Source organism: Arachis ipaensis, chromosome B9 (genome assembly GCF_059453495.1).
Source record: "Arachis ipaensis isolate K30076 ecotype BB chromosome B9, ASM5945349v1, whole genome shotgun sequence".
Classification (NCBI taxonomy): domain Eukaryota; kingdom Viridiplantae; phylum Streptophyta; class Magnoliopsida; order Fabales; family Fabaceae; genus Arachis; species Arachis ipaensis.
In genome coordinates, this window is record NC_142444.1 from 80,749,680 (window position 1) to 80,767,922 (window position 18,243).

At 38.2% G+C, this 18,243-nt stretch overlaps 1 non-coding gene across 1 annotated transcript; it reads right to left on the reverse strand.

Annotated features, from left to right (window-relative positions):
- Window positions 1-9,467: 9,467 nt before the first annotated feature.
- LOC148545168 (small nucleolar RNA R71) lies at window positions 9,468-9,575 on the reverse strand. The gene has a single exon (XR_015901227.1). It is a non-coding gene; the product is annotated as a small nucleolar RNA R71 (small nucleolar RNA).
- Between the last annotated feature and the right edge of the window lie 8,668 nt (window positions 9,576-18,243).

Consider the following 18,243-nt stretch of genomic DNA (forward strand, 5'->3'; position numbering starts at 1 on the left):
GACCGAACTTTAACTCTTCCCATGAGCAATTAAATCAAGACATTGGACAATTGTTTATGCTTAGAGGGATTGGTGAGGTAAGACATTAGGATCCAATCATCTAAGATTGCCAAGCAATGTCAATGAATACATTGATTGAGGAAGAGATGAAAATGATTTGATCCGGAGAGTTCAATATCTCCCAAAACCCAATGAATCCCCATCTCTGATCTACCCATTCTATTTATATTCTGCTCTTTAATTTCATGCTGATTCCCCATTCCCATTTACTTTCTAGCAATTTAAGATTCTGTTATTTAATTTTCTGCAATTTAATTTCTGCCATTTAATTTCCTGCAATTTAAGTTTTCCGCCAATTTTACTTTCTGCAATTCTCAATCTAATTTTGATTTAGCTCAACTAGTATAATTCTCCAATTAACATTGCTCAATCCACCAATCCCTGTGGGATTCGACCTCACTGTCAGTGAGTTTTTACTTAATGACAATCTAGTGCACTTGCCAGAAGGAAATTTGTTGAGAGGAAAATTTCCGCGCATCATGTTTATGGTGCCGTTGCCGGGGATTGGTTTTTTATTGACAATTACTAAATTGAAGGATAACTAGATTGAGCACTTTACTTTTCCTTTTGATTAATTGAATTTTAATTCCATTTGTTCAGTTTATTCTCTGCAATTTTCTATTAGTTATTTCTCTTTAATTTTTCCTTACATCGTTACTTTCCAGCAAGCTAACCTACTAACTATTTGATAAATTTCTCTAACCAAGCTAACTATACTCTATTTTAGTAGACTCTACACTTGCTGTTTCTTGTACTTGCTCATTGTATGACAGGTAGGAGAAAGAAAACCTCAACCTTATTTGATAGTGAATCGGAAAGAACTTTCCTGAGACTAAGGAGGAAAGCAAGAGGAAAAAGAGTTGTTGGTGCAGAAGAAGAAGAGGAATACTTTGATATAACCATGGAGGATGATATAAAAAACCATCATGAAGGAGAGGTGAATAATCATGCCAGAAGAGGTGGAGCTAATCCTACTGGACAGGAGAGGAGAGTTCTTGGATCATACATCAATCCAAATCCAGGAAATTGTGGCAGCAGCATCCAAAAGCCAATTATCTATGCTAATAATTTGGAATTGAAGCCTCAGCTCATAATGCTTATCCGGAACAATTGCTCTTTCGGAGGAAGTGCCCAAGAGGACCCTAATGAGCATCTCACTAAATTCCAAAGGATATGTGATACGGTTAAATCTAATGGTGTTCATTCTTACACCTATAGATTGCTACTATTTCCATTCTCTTTGAGGGACAAAGCATCAAAATGGCTGGAATCATTCCCCAAGAAAAGCTTGACTGAAGAACGGAAGATTGATGGTTTAGAAGTTATAGTAAACTCTCGTTGCAAGTATAGTTACTAAACCAAGCAATCAACCTTTCTTACAAACGTTTTGGTTGTCACAAGTAACAAACCCCTTTTGAAATTGATAACCGAGTATTTAAACCTCGGGTCGTCTTATCAAGGAATTGCAGGGAGGTGTTCTTATTATTAGTTTTGAGTCTTGTAAATTGGGGTTGTTGAAAGTAAGGAAGTAGTATGTTAAATGATAAGAAAAATAAAATAATAATAATAAAATAAACTCTTGGCAAGGTATGAGGATTTTGAAGTCCTATCCTAGTTATCCTTATCGAGTGTGATGAGAATTGGATTTTCTCCCACCTTATTAACCTCTAACTATAAAGGTAAGTGAAGCGGATGAATTAATTTTTGAATCCTCAAGTCCTAGTCTTTCCTTGGGAAAGGCTAGAGTTATTGGATCTCGAATTAATTCTTGAAGAATTCCAATTTTTAATCAATACCTCAAGTTTGATAACTCAAGAGTCACCAATTATTTAACCAAAGCCAAAAGGGAAAATATCTAAATCAAATTAAATGCATTCATATAAATAAAGCAATCATAAATCTGAAACACAACAAATTACGTCTAAACATAAATTCAAGTCATAACATGGAAAGGTTTATAAGCTAACTTGAAAAGACAAATATCAATTAAAACAATAAAATAAAAGTAGAAACATAAATTAAAGGAACATTGAACCTGTGATGAAGAAGAAATAATCCTAAATCCTAAAACTAAATCCTAAGAGAGAGGAGAGAGCCTCTCTCTCTCTAAAACTACATCTAAAACTAAAAATTATGAATTATGAGCTGATTATTATGAATGAATGGATTTTCCCACTTTATAGCCTCTAATCTGTATTTTCTGGGCTGAAAACTGGGTCGAAAACAGCCCAGAAATCACTGGAGAAGAAAACTGCCACGCTGATTTTTGGAACTGCGACGCGTCCGCGTGGAGCACGCGTTCGTGTCACCTAGCTTCAGAGCAACTATGGTATATTATATATCAAATCGAAGCCCCAGACGTTAGCTTTCCAACGCAATTAGAACCGCTTCGTTTGGACCTCTATAGCTAAAGTTATAGCCTTTTGAGTGCGAAGAGGTCAGGCTGGACAGCTTAGCAATTTCTCCAACTTCTTGTATTCCTTCCACTTTTGCTTGGTTCCTTTCCATCCTCTAAGCCATTCCTACCCTGTAATCTCTGAAAACACTTAACACAGATATCAAGGCATCTAATGGTAATAAGAGAGGATTAAACATAGGAAACTTAAGGCCAAAGAAGCATGTTTTCAATCAAAGCACATAATTAGGAAGGCAAATGTAAAACCATGCAAATAGTATGAATAAGTGGGTAAAGAGTTGATAAAAACCACTCAATTAAGCACAAGATAAACTATAAAATAGTGGTTTATCAACCTTCCCACACTTAAACATTAGCATGTTCTCATGCTAAGCTCAAGAGAAGCTATAAAAGTGAATGAGGAAAGTAAGAGAGTATGAAATACAACCTATCTATATGAATGCAACTAAATGCAAAATGTTTCTACCAACTTGGTGAAAAGTAAATAAACCTTTCAAGAACAAACATGAACTGGATTTCACTAATTCAAATCATAAAAATGAAGTACAAATAGACTTGCAGAAGAAAATAGCTCATGAAAGCCGGGAACAAAGAATCGAGCATCGAACCCTCACTGGGAGTGTATGCACTCTAATCACTCAAGTGTTTTAGGTTCGATTCTCTCAATTCTCTACTAACCTTGCTTTCTAAGGCTTGCTCTTCATATAACAATCAACATAAATTTAATGCACAGATACACATATCAAGAGGTCTTTTAAGGGTTGTAATGGGGTTAGGGTCAAGGTAGGATTGTTTTTGGCCAAGTGGACTAAAATCTGAATCCTTAATTAACTTAAACTTTCCACCTAACTTTAGACAATCCATGTAATCATAATACCACATCTAACTATCCATTAACCATATTTTTCACATATTCAAGCATTCTAATTTCAAGTACAGTGCATATGCATTGCTTTCACCACTTACTTTGGGGCATTTTGTCCCCTTTTTATTATTTGCTTTTTTTTTCTTTTTCTTTTTCTCTCTTTTTTTTTCTTTTATTTATTATTTTTTTCTCAATGCATATGATTAAATTATTGAATGCATGAACATATCCTAAACATTTCTTTCACATTTTCATAAAGATATACAATGCCCAATTCTTAAACCAAATATTTCCAAACCCACTATCTCCACACTTAAATCATAAGCACTCTCACTAGTCTAAGCTAACCAAGGATTCAAATTAAGGACATTATTGTTTTTCCCATAGAGTTAATGATGTGCTAAAGTAAAGAACAAAAGGAGTATAATAGGCTCAAAATTGGTTTGCAAGGGATAATGAAAGGTTAAGGCCATATGGGTATGTAAGCTTAGTGAAACAAAGGCCTCAATCATATAAGTGCATGCATACATCAAACCATGGGAATATAGAATTAAGCAAGACAAAGATCACAATTTTAGAGAGAAAAATACACACTAAAACAAAATTTTGGTTGATAAAATGCAACCAATTCAAATAGGCTCAAAATCTCACAGGTTTTGTGTGTTCGAGTTCTAAACTATGTTCCAGTATAATATTTCTTCAAACAAGTGTAACATCAAATTTTATTCAAATTAGTGAAATGCTCTAAAAGGTTTCTTGAAAAAGAAAATATTACTTCAACTAAGTGGTAAAATATGCACAAAATCAAATAATCATGCAATCAAACATGCAAATGCAACAACTAACAAGGAAAATAAACCATTGGTGTTGAGATAGAAGAGTAACTAACCCATGGAGATCGATATCGACCTCCCCACAGTTAAAGGTTGCACCGTCCTCGGTGCATGCTAAGATGTACAAGTGGACGGGGGTTGTGGTTCCTCAGCTGGGGCTCTTTTTGTTCCTTTCCTTGCCGGTGGTTTGGGAGTAGCTTTCTCTTTACCTTTCTTGGTGGCCATCCTGAAAAGGGAAAAAAGAAAGTAATTTTTAAAGCTAAGGGTTAGAGCAAGGAAGAGAGCGGGAAAGGTGGTAATCAATGCACAATAAAGAAGAACGACGTTAACACATGGTCATGACTACATGTGAAAAGTTCATTAATGGAAATATAGCAAGTGCATGTAATGACAATTAAATGCAAGATATTTATTGGCATGCTGGCAAAGGCATGAGTAGCATAGATCAAGCATTCAATGTCTAAGTTGGATTACCAGGTCTTTCACACTAACAACATGTTTGTAATAACAATTATATTTAATTAATAAAATATAAAAAGGGTTTTGTGAAAAGCAAGCATTTAGAGTAGTAGAATAAAAGAAATCTAAAAATAGTGCACAATGCCATATGGGCTTTTTCACAAACACATAGCAAGCATGGTAAATAAGCTATTGAAAGTATTAAATTGAACATGCAAGCAACCCTTTAAAAAGTAATATATAATTGTCAAACAATTCCTTTAATAATCCACAAAAATATAGAAAATAATTACCCAAATAAATTTCTAACACCAATGAAAAAAATGCAATGAATGAAAGTATGCAAATAAATTAAAATAAAATAAAAAGAAAAATAAGAAGAATGAGAAGGGAAAGAAGAGAAGAAGAAGTAAGGAAGAAAAGAGGGGGGAAAAATTAGGATTGGGGAAGAAAAGATAAGATTTTTTTTTGGCTGATCTGGATAAGCTGTGCGCCGCTTTTGACGCGGCCGCGTGGGTCACGCGTTTGCACGGATAGCACTTCTATGAAATGATGTGGACACGTCATCCATGCGGTCGCGTGGATCGATCTGTGCCATTAGCGCGAGGGCAGCCTCGCGGTCGCGCAACTATCTGTTTGAAGCTCATATTGCCATATATCTGGGGTGACGCGATCGCGTGGGTGACGCGATCGCGTGAATGGCCTTATTTCCAATATGACGCAGACGCATAAAGCACGCATTCGTGTGAGAGGGCTTGTGCTTCTAGCATGGTTCCAGCCCCACTCCGGCCCAACTTACTGCCTTACACCCTTTTACGTCGATTTCACAGAGCCATGCGTTCGCCTGGGTGACGCGAATGCGTGGGAGGCATTTTTCCCACATGACGCGGACACGTCAGCGACGCGGTCGCGTGGATCAATTTTTGCCAAAGGCACGCCTCCAGCCACGCTCTCGCGTGACTCTCTGTTCACTTTTCTTTTCTCCTAATGCACTTGTGACACGGACGCGTCAGCGACGCTGCCGCGTCGCGTGCGTTTTTTTTAATGCAATTATGCAGAATGCAATGCTAATATGAATGTTATGCAAACCTCCAGGTTCAATACAATAAAATAAAATAAAACTCGAAAACAAATAAAACTAAATAAAAATGAAACAGGAATGGTCATACCATGCTGGGTTGTCTCCCACCTAGCACTTTTAGTTAAAGTCCTTAAGTTGGACATTTGGTGAGCTCCCTGTTATGATGGTTTATGCTTGTATTCATCCAGGAATCTCCACCAATGTTTGTGATTCCAATGGCCTCTGGGGTCCCAATCTAGGCATAGAAAGCCTTCAAGTAAGTTAAAGCAAGTGACAAGGCCCCAAGAGTGTTGATTGCTAGGCTGAATTCCGCGGTCCCAAACTTTGCTTTTGCACCCGTCTTCTTGTTGATCATCATGATTCCATCCGGGTGGCAGGTAATTGAAATTCTCACTGAGACATCCAAACAGCTTCCTAGACCCATTCAGCTGAGCTTTACACCAACCCTTGCATTTAAACTTTGAGCACACAACCATGTTGAACCTTGCTTGACAACTCCAACCACTAACCATCTTCCTTTTACTCTTAATGCCACAAAGAGCTCTAAGTTGACCATCCGTCTCCAGTAGCCCATATTCAAGTGGAATTAGAAAGCTAAGAGATATGAATTTTACCCACTTGAATATTGTGAAGGATGATGGAAACTTAGGGGAAGTATTTCTAACGAATTTGCAGGTTCCACTCCCTTGTGCTCTTCTCTGACAACTTCCACCTCTTTGCAAGTTTCTTCAATATCGACCTCTTCCTCTTGGTAGCTTTCTTCCAATTCAATCTTTTCTTTATTACTCACCAAGGGCATGGGAGGTTGTGCTTCTTCTTCTTGAGTCTCCATCTCTTGATCGTCCTCTTCTAAGTCCTTAACCATGACATGGCTTGGAGGTTGTACACCCTCCTCAACATCAAATGCAACTGTCTTGGAAGGAGGCTCCTTGTCTTGACTTTCCCATGGAGGTTCAGCATCTCGCAAGTCTTCAACCACTTTTTTCTCTTCAATAATTACTGCTTTGTCCAGCAGTTTTAATATAAAATCATACTCATCCTTGATGATTTTCTTTCCATGACAATTCCTTTCAACTATTCTTTCATCTTCAAGGATCTTTACTACCTTCACCTTTAGGGCCTCCTCTGGCTCCTTATGAAGTATGGATTCGCGAAGATGATCCCTTCTCTCTTGTTCCATGTTAATAGCATCATTGGGATCATGTTGCTCTTAGATTAATAGATGTGGGTGTTCTTCCATGGATGGTGGTAATGGGATGGAGAGATCATTCTGTGGTTGAAAAGGAAGTGCACTAGAGCTTGAGGGTTGATTGTTGAAGGTATTTGGTGGTCCGATTTAGGTGACGAGAGCCTGTATAGTAGAGTTTAGTTGGAAAGTACTTTCTCCATGGAGGTTTGGGGTGGATAGGAGGGTTCATTTGGCTCATAGGGTGGTTGGTATGGTGGATACGGGTTAGGGTTATATGGAGGTGAACGGTGGTAGTTGGCTTGTGAGTGTGGTGGTTCAAAGTTGTGTTGAGGAGGTTCATAGGCATATGATGGTGGTTGTTGATAGTCCACTGGAGGTGGTTGTCACCAAGAGGGTTGATCAAATCCTTGTGGCTCCTCCCATCTTTGATTGTTCCAACCTTGATGCCTGTTCTCATTGTAATTTCTTCTTCTTGCAACATAACTGTAACCAGACTCATAGCGATGGGGTGAGAACTCATGATAGAAAACAAAAATTAAAAACGAAAATAAAAACAAATGAAGAGAACGACTAAGAACAACTTGAAGGTCAAGATGAACACGAAGAACAAATTTTTTAAAAATTTTTTTAATAACTAAATAAAAACCAATAACCTCTTAATTTATGAAAAAGCAAAAATAAAAACAAAAATAAAAACAAATAAACAAGCAAAAAGCAAATATTTACAATAACCAATAATAAGGCACACGTTTGCAATTCCCCGGCAACAGCGCCATTTTGAAGAACGGAAGATTGATGGTTTAGAAGTTATAGTAAACTCTCGTTGCAAGTATAGTTACTAAAGCAAGCAATCAACCTTTCTTACAAACGTTTTGGTTGTCACAAGAAACAAACCCCTTTTGAAATTGATAACCAAGTATTTTAAACCTTGGGTCATCTTCTCAAGGAATTGCAGGGAGGTGTTCTTATTATTAGTTATGAGTCTTGTAAATTGGGGTTTTTGAAAGCAAGGAAGTAGTATGTTAAATGATAAGAAAAATAAAATAACAATAATAAAATAAACTCTTGGCAAGGTATGAGGATTTGGAGGTCCTATCCTAGTTATCCTTATCAATTGTGATGAGAATTGGATTTTTCCGCCACCTTATTAACCTCTAACTATGAAGGTAAGTTAAGCGGATGAATTAATTTTTGAATCCTCAAGTCCTAGTCTTTCCTTGGGAAAGGCTAGAGTTATTGGATCTCGAATTAATTCTTGAAGAATTCCAATTTTCAATCAACACCTCGAGTTTGATAACTCAAGAGTCACCAATTATTTAACCAAAGCCCAAAGGAAAAATATCTAAATCAAATTAAAAGCATTCATATAAATAAAGCAATCATAAATCTGAAACACATCAAATTACGTCTAAACATAAATTCAAGTCATAACATGGAAAACTTTATAAGCTAACTTGAAAAGATAAATATCAATTAAAACAATAAAATAAAAGTAGAAACATAAATTAAAGGAACATTGAACCTGTGATGAAGAAGAAATAATCCTAAATCCTAAAACTAAATCCTAAGAGAGACGAGAGAGACCCTCTCTCTCTAAAACTACATCTAAAACTAAAAATTATGAATTATGAGTTGATTATTATGAATGAATGGATTCCCCCACTTTATAGCCTCTAATCGTTGTTTTCTGGGCCAAAAACTGGGTCGAAAACAGCCCAGAAATCGCTGGAGAAGAAAACTGCCATGCTAATTTTCAGAACTGCAACGCGTCCGCATAAAGCACGTGTTCGCGTCGCCTAGCTTCAGAGTAACTATGGCATATTATATATCAAATCGAAGTTGCGGACGTTAGCTTTCCAACGCAACTGAAACCCCGTCGTTTGGACCTCTGTAGCTAAAGTTATAGCTGTTTGAGTGCGAAGAGGTCAGGCTGGACAGTTTAGCATCTGTGTTTTCTGGGCCGAAAACTAGGTCGAAAACAGCCCAGAAATTGCTGGAGAAGAAAACTGCCACGCTGATTTTCGGAACTGCAACGCATCCGCGTGGAGCACGCGTTCGCATCCCCTAGCGTCAGGGCAACTATGGCATATTATAAATCAAATCGAAGCCCCGGACGTTAGCTTTCCAACTCAACTGGAACCGCGTCGTTTGGACCTCTGTAGCTAAAGTTATAGCCTTTGAGTGCAAATAGGTCAGGCTGGATAGCAATTTCTCCAACTTCTTGTATTCCTTCCACTTTTGCATGCTTCCTTTCCATCCTCTAAGCCATTCCTGTCCTGTAATCTCTGAAAACACTTAACACACATATCAAGGCATCTAATGGTAATAAGAGAGGATTAAACATAGGAGACCTAAGGCCAAAGAAGCATGTTTTCAATCAACACACATAATTAGGAAGGCAAATGTAAAACCATGCAAATAGTATGAATAAGTGGGTAAAGAGTTGATAAAAACCACTCAATTGAGCACAAGATAAACCATAAAATAGTGGTTTATCATTGACCACCTAGGAAGATGTAATGAACAGATTCTTAACAAGGTTTTACCCTCCACAAAGAGTAAACAGGCTAAGAACTGAAGTGCAGACATTCAGACAGCAGGATGGTGAAACTCTTTATGAAGCCTGGGAGAGATTCAAAGACTTGACAAAGAAATGTCCCCCTGATATGTTTAATGAGTGGGTGCAAATCCACATCTTTTACGAAGGGCTGAATTGTGAATCAAGGAAGGCTGTAAACCACTCATCTGGAGGTTCCCTAAACAAGAAGACCATTGAAGAGGCCATTGATGTTATAGAGACAGTGGCTGACAATGAGTACTTTTATGCCTTAGATAGGAGCAACAACAGGGGAGTCTTGGAATTAAACTATATGGATGCAATCCTGGCCCAGAACAAGATGATTACCAAGCAACTGGCTGAATTGACCAAGCAAATGGAGAAGACTCAGGCTGCAGCTATCCACACTCAACCATCACCTCAAGAAGAACTGGAGACCGAAGAAGGAGTTAACTGGGAGGAAGCTAATTACCTTGGAAATTCATCTAGGCAAGCTAATGATTCATACTCTAAAACCTACAACTCTGGTTGGAGGAACCACCCAAACTTTGGGTGGGGGAACCAACAAAGCCAAGGCCAATATCATAGACCCCATAACCCAAACTAGTATAACAACTCCACTCACCAAAACTCTAACAAAAAATTATACCAGACCACACAAAATACTTACTCACAGCCACCATACCAAAGCCACAACAACCACTCTCAACACCCCAATTCCAACCAACCATCACCACATGATGATGACAGAATGGCCAAAATGGAAGCTATGCTTGCAAACCTGTGCAAGGAGATTAAAGACATGAAGAAATTCCAAGAGGAAGTAACATCCAATCTGCAAAATCAAGATGCTGCCACTCAGAAACTTGAAGCTCAAATTGGATACTTATCCAAGCAAGCTCTTGGCCATAGTTCATGTAATGCCACCAAAACAACTTCAAGAGAGGAATGCAAAGCTGTTACCCTCAAAAGTTTTAGAAAAAGGCATAGAGGTAGACAAAGCTAAGGTGGAATTAATTGAGAAATTACCTCCGCCTAGTAATGTCAAGACAATTAGGAGTTTTTTAGGCCATGCTGGTTTCTACAGAAGGTTTATCAAATATTTTTCTAAAATTGCAAAGCCTTTGAGCAACCTATTAGTCTCTGATACACCTTCTGTGTTTGATCAAATATGTGCACTAGCATTTGAAACAATGAAAAGAGAACTTTCCTCAGCACCTATCATTGCCCCATCTGATTGGAATTTACCTTTTGAACTGATGTGTGATGCATCAGACTTTGCTGTTGGGGCAGTACCTAGACAGAGGAAAGGGAGTTTAGTGCATGTTATATATTATGCCAACAAGGTTTTAAATGAAACTCAAAGGAATTATACAACTACTGAGAAAGAATTACTGGCGATAGTGTTTGTATTTGATAAGTTTAGATCATATCTCATTGGATCTAAAGTTATTGTTTTCACTGATCATGCAGCATTAAAATATTTACTTGCAAAACAAGAGTAAAAACCAAGACTGATAAGGTGGATTTTGCTATTGCAGGAATTCAACATTGAGAATAAAGACAAGAAGGGAGTGGAGAACAAAGTAACAGATCATTTGTCCAAAATCTCTTGTGAAGAAGGTAGCACCCACAAATCAAGTGTCAATGAATTCTTCCCTGATGAGCAATTAATGCTCGTTCACAAGGCACCCTGGTTTGCAGACTGGTGCACGAATTGTGAATCACACTTTTCACAACGCGTACCACTAACCAGCAAGTGCACTGGGTCGTCCAAGTAATACCTCACGTGAGTAAGGGTCGAAAACCACGGAGATTGTTGGTTTGAAGCAATCTATGATTATCTTGTAAATCTTAGTCAGGAAGTCAATTATGTTTATCAGTTGAATTGCGAATAAACAATAGAGCATGGATTAAAGGTTACTTGTTATGCAGTAATGGAGAATATGTTGGAGTTTTTGGAGATGCTTTGTCTTCTGAATCTTTGCTTTCCTCTGTCTTCTTGTTCACGCACGCACGTCCTCCTATGGCAAGCTATGTGTTGGTGGATCACCGTTGTCAATGGCTACCTTCCATCCTTCCAGTGAAAACTACGCTCACGCGCTCTGTCACAGCACGGCTAATCACCGGTTGGTTCTCGATCCGGTTGGAATAGGATTTATTATCCTTTTGCATCTGTCACTAACGCCCAGCCTTCAGGAGTTTGAAGCTCGTCACAGTCATTCAATCGTTGAATCCTACTCGGAATACCACAGACAAGGTTTAAACTTTCCGGATTCTCATGAATGCCGCCATCAATTCTAGCTTATACCACGGAGATTCTGATTAAGAGATCTCAGAGATACTCATTCAATCGGATATAGAACGGAGGTGGTTGTCAGGCACACGTTCATGGTTTGAGGAAGATGATGAATGTCACTGATCATCACCTTCATCACAGTTAAGCGCGAATGAACATCTTAGATAGGAACAAGCGTGTTTGAATAGAAAACAGAAATACTTGCATTAATTCATCGAGACACAGCAGAGCTCCTCACCCCCAACAATGGGGTTTAGAGACTCATGCCGTCAGAGAATACAAAGTTTAGATCTGAAATGTCATGAGATACCAAAAATAAGTCTCTAAAAGTTGTTTAAATATTAAACTAGTAGCCTAGGTTTACAAAAATTGGATAAACTATGATGGATGATGCAGAGATCCACATCTGGGGCCCACTTGGTGTGTGCTGGGGCCCACTTGGTGTGTGCTGGGGCTGAGACTTAAGCAATTCACGTGCAGAGGCCATTTGTGGAGTTGAACGCCAGTTTTTATGCCAGTTTGGGCGTTCAACTCCAGCTTTTGATCCTTTTCTGGCGCTGGACGCCAGAATTGGGCAGAGGACTGGCGTTGAACGCCAGTTTACGTCGCCTATCCTTGTGCAAAGTATGGACTATTATATATTGCTGGAAAGCCCTGGATGTCTACTTTCCAACGCAATTGAAAGCACGCCATTTCGTTTTCTGTAGCTCCAGAAAATCCACTTTGAGTGCAGGGAGGTCAGAATCCAACAGCATCAGCAGTCCTTTTTCAGCCTGAATCAGATTTTTGCTCAGCTCCTTCAATTTCAGCCAGAAAAATACCTGAAATTACAGAAAAATACACAACTCATGGTAAAGTCCAGAAATATGAATTTTTCCTAAAAACTAATAGAAATACACTAAAAACTAACTAACACATACTCAAAACTATATGAAATTAACCCCAAAAAGCGTATAAAATATCCGCTCATCACAACACCAAACTTAAACTGTTGCTTGTCCTCAAGCAACTTAGACAAATAAAATAGAAGACTAATAAGTTGAGAAGCAATAATATCTCAGAGTTTTTGAGTGAAGCTCAGATTCTAATTAGATGAGCGGGACTGGTAGCTTTTTGCTTCTGAACAGTTTTGGCATCTCACTTTATCCATTGAAGCTCAGAGTGATTGGCATCTATAGGAACTTAGAACTCAGATAGTGTTATTGATTCTCCTAGTTCAGTGTGATGATTCTTGAACACAGCTTCTTTATGAGTCTTGGCCGTGGCCCTAAGCACTTTGTTTTCCAGTATTACTACCGGATACATAAATGCCACAGACACATAACTGGGTGAACCTTTTCAGATTGTGACTCAGCTTTGCTAAAGTCCCCAATTAGAGGTGTCCAGAGTTCTTAAGCACACTCTTCTTTTTGCTTTGGACCTTGACTTTAACCGCTCAGTCTCAAGTTTTCACTTGACACCTGCACGCCACAAGCACATGGTTAGGGACAGCTTGGTTTAGCCGCTTAGACCAGGATTTTAGTCCTTTAGGCCCTCCTATCCACTGATGCTCAAAGCCTTGGGATCCTTTTTATTTGCCCTTGCCTTTTGGTTTTAAGAGCTTTTGGCTTTTTCTGCTTGCTTTTTTTTTTTTTTTTTTTTGCAAGCTTTGTTCTTTGCTGCTTTTTCTTGCTTCAAGAATCATTTTTATGATTTTCAGATTATCAATAACATGTCTCATGTTCATCATTCTTTCAAGAGCCAACATATTTAACAGTCTTAAACAACAAATTCAAAAGACATATGCACTGTTCAAGCATTCATTCAGAAGACAGAAGGCATTGCCACCACATTTAACCAATTAGAATTTCTTTTATTAAACTCGAAATTTTATTGCTTCTTATTCAAAAGATCTACTATTTTATTCATGTTTAATGATGATGAGAAAAATAAACTATAGCTTAATTGGAGATAAAATCAAATAGATACTAATTACTATTATATGACTTCTAAGGTAAACTTTTTATAAGGACACTGTCACAGGGTTAAGGCAGAAATTGGAAATTAACAACCTTTATTCTGGGGGTACGGGGGTTCCTCTGATCCTTGGGATGCTTGGTATTACAAGAGAGGACTTTTGGCGCTTCAGTTCCCTTAAGTCACGTCCCTGCTCCTCTTGTTCTTTAAACATATGGGTCAGCATTTGACTGTGTTCCTTCTGTTGTTTTATTATTTGCTCTATAGCTTCCTGTATCTTGGTGACAGACGTCTCAAGATATTCCCAATATTCCGCTTGAGGAATCTCTGGGAGGAATTCCTGTGCTCTCTTCTTGATAAGATCCTCCTGTGCTTGTTGTCTCTCCATTGATGCTTTGGTGATTGACTTTTCAATTAGGATATATTCAGTTATTCCCATCTTGACTCCAGTGTCCTTGCAGAGCAGAGAGATCACGCTTGGATAAGCCAACCTGGCCTCTTTTGAATTTTTGTTCGCAATCTTATAGAGTTCAGTGGAAATCAGCTGATGAACCTCCACTTCCTTCCCCGTCATGATGCAATGAATCATCACTGCTCTTTTAACTGTGACTTCAGAACGGTTGCTAGTGGGCAACAAAGAACGCCCAATGAAGTCCAGCCATCCTCTGGCAACTGGTTTGAGATCCTCTTGATGAGTATTTTGGTGAAAAATAAATTTCTCCCCAAAACACACAAATTTAACCGGCAAGTGCACCGGGTCGCATCAAGTAATAAAAACTCACGGGGTGAGGTCGATCCCACAGGGATTGATGGATCAAGCAATTTTAGTGGGTGATTAGTTTAGTCAAGCTAACATTGAGTGATTTGAGTGACAATTGAAGCCAACAGAATGTAAATGACAAGGAAAATTAAAGTGCAGAAAGTAAAATTGCAAGTAACTTAAAGAGCAAGAAATGTAAATTGCAAGAAAGATAAATTTCATTAAATGTAAAGGGGAGTGGGGTGCAGGGAAATTAAAGAGAGCAATAGATCAAGCAACTGGATATTTAAATTGCAGAAAATGTAAATGTGCAGGAAATGTAAATTAGAAGCAATGCAACAGGAAGTAAAAATTGCAGAGAAGGGAATTGTAGCAGAAAGTAAATCAGCGAGAGAACTCAAATCAATTGTGAAATCTAGAAAGACAAGTGAAGATCTCAGGGGATCCAAGAGACTAGAAAACAAGTCTAGATCTCAAGCCCTTCCTTGATTCAATAAAAGGAAAGTTGCAGAGAATTAAAAGAAAGATTGCAGAAGAAGTAAAGAGACGTTGCAAAAAGAGAATGAAAACAGAATTCCTTCCAATCTCAATTCAAGATTCAAAACAAAAAAAACTAAAGAGAGAGAGTTCTCTATTCCTAATGCTCCCTAGTGGAGCTCGCCCTCCTTACAAATATGAAAATGATGCCTTATATAGGCTTTACAAAATGGAAATGAAAATGAAATTAAAAACAAATTACAACTAAATGAAATTCCTATTTTATCTATTTCTTGTGCCTTTGAGTGATGATCATGGGCCTTTGCTCTCGGTGGAATTGGGTTGAAAGAGGCCTTGGTTGATTGCTCTTGGAGTTTGAAGAAGAACCAAAGTGAACCAATTGAACCGGTTTTGAAGTTAGCCATAGTTGGTCCCAACGTTAGGGCCAAAGTTAGGGGTCTAACTTTGACCCCAACTTTTCATAGCAGCAAGCAATATTCTCTGGTTTGGACGTTGGTGCCAACGTTAGGGGTCTAACTTTGACCCTAACGTTGGCCTCCCTTATGCACATTTATGGCACCAACTTTGTCCTCTTGTCATGTTGCCAATTTTATGCCCAATATAGACTATCATATATGGTTGGAAAGCTCTGAATGTCAGCTTTCTAACCCACTTGGAATCACTTCAATTGGACATCTACAACTCAAGTTATGATCATTTGAAGAGGGCATGGTCGCTGGCTTTGGTGTGCAGCGTTTGAGGTAACGTTAGCCCTCAAACGTTGGCGAAAACGCCAGTTCTGGAGGCTCAAATGTATTGTCCACCCCATACTATTATACATTGTTGGAAAGCCCTGGATGTCTACTTTCCAATGCCGTTGGGAGCACATTATTTGGAGCTCTACAGCTCGAGTTATACTCCTTTGAAGGTGCAGAGGTCAGTTGGCCTCACTGCAGGTTGCCACCATGTTCGTTTATGCACATTGCGGGGCAGTTTTCTCCCTCAATTTTAGTGTCCACCATGCAGTGCCATATATGCTTGGAAAGCTCTTGATTCCTACTTTCCAATGCTTCTTGAATCACCTCATTTGGAGCTCTGTAGCTCAAGTTATTCTTGTTGGAAGTATACCCCTTGTATGCCTTGTGGTGTGTGGCGCCAACGTTAGCCTCCAAGTTAGGGGGCTAACGTTGGCGCAAACGTTGGCCCCTCTCCCTTATGTCTTCATGTGCCAACGTTAGCCTCCAAGTTAGGGGGCTAACGTTGGCGCAAACGTTGGATGGCCAGGGAGGAATTCATGTGCCAACGTTAGCCTCCAAGTTAGGGGGCTAACGTTGGCTCAAACGTGGGGAGCCCAGGGAGTAATCTTCATGCCCAACGTTAGCCTCCAAGTTAGGGGGCTAACGTTGGGGCTAACTTCATGCCTCCAGGTTCAATTTCACTTATTCCTCTCTTCACTCCTAGCCATTCCTCTTTGCTTCAACCTTTCTCCAAGCTTTCTTCACCTATCATTAATCAACCAAACACATCAAAGCTATGCTCAAAATCATGAGATATTCATTCTTTCATAATATGTGACAATTTTAGCATAAAACCTCATGAAATAGCATGAATTCATACATGGTTGATTAAATCAAAGGAAACATGAAAATCTACCCAATTGGCTTGCTTATGGCTCAAGAAAGTGCATAATTCAATTAAAAACAAAAGAAAAAGGCTAGTTAAAATAGGCTAAGATGACTTGTCATCACAACACCAAACTTAAAGCTTGCTTGTCCCCAAGCAAGAAAAGAATCATGCAATAAAGATTGACAATCCAAGGCAAGAAGAATAGCTACTCAATGTTCATGGTAAGCTAGTTTTCTAAGCATACTACAATCACAAAAGAAATGTAAATGATTGATGCTTCCATCTAGCTCAATTTATGAAATCTTTTTCTTATATTTCTTCCTTGAAACAAGCTTTTGATTTTCTTATTAGCTTCTCCTTTTTGGGTGCTTTGTCCCATGAGTTGATAACAAAGCTACGACTTCTAAATGCTTTGTTTTCAAGTATTACCACTTGATACATAAGCACCACAAGCATTTGATTAGAGGACTTCATTAAGCTCATTTTTCTTTTCTTTTCTTGACTCTCTAATCATTGATGCTCAGAGCCTTGAGCTTTGAGGGAGTGCTTTTGCACTTTGAGCCTAACCTTGACTTCTAAGTGTTTTGTTTTCAAGCATTTGGCTTGATACATAAACACCACAAGTACTTAACAAATGAATTGCCATTGGTACTCAGAGCCTTCAGCTTTCTCATTCTTTCCCTTTTTCTTTTCTTGCTTTATTTTGCATTTGCTTCTTCAAGGTTTTCATGATTTTAAAAGATTTCACAAAATTTCCTAGATGAAAACTTCAATTAAATAAAATCTAATGCAATTAAGCAACAATCAAACATACTAGCTTACCAATACTTTTATGCACATGCTAAAATCTTCTTTAATGCCTTGTTTGTTTATGATCATGATACTTTGTTGCTTTTGAATTCACAAAACTCAAGTTGGTAATCATAATGACATAGCACCATGTTGAAATTTAGACATCAAACTATGCCTTTTCATACACACATGCATACAGAGAAGGTAAAGACAATCATGCAGTTTATAGTGCTTTAAACAAATGAGAGGAAAAGGAACTTTACAACCTTGTAGTTCATCTTCTCTATTGTTGTCAATTTCCTCCCATTCTCCTCCTTCCCATACCAAACTCAGAATGCTTGCTCATCCTCAAGCAACTTATAGAACCGTGGCTATGGGGCTAAGATGGATCATGAATGTCTTACACAAGGAATGTTAGTAGTACATGTGTTTCAAGCAAGCAAAATTAAAGATAATAATCAAGGCACAAGAGACAGAGACATTGTGATTGCATACTTAAGAAGGTGAGCATAATACTTTGCATAGAAGATAAGTGGCACACCAAACTTAGTGTGACACTTTCACTTGGAATTAATGCAAGTATCTTGTAAGAATTGGAACTAAATTTTGTTGCATAGCAACACCAAACTTAGAATGCAACCATATGTCAATTTATTTGAACTAAAACTAAACAAAAGAAACTGTTATATGTTAAATACAATCACCAAATGAAGAGTCTGTTATGAATAAGGATGTCTTGGTGATGTATTAACAAAAACAGTTAATGAAGGAAAGCATTAAAAACAAGTAAATAAATGAAACAAAGGGAAAACAAAATTTATCCAACTAAGAAGAAAAATAACACTGTAAAAGGCAATATGATTATGCAGACAA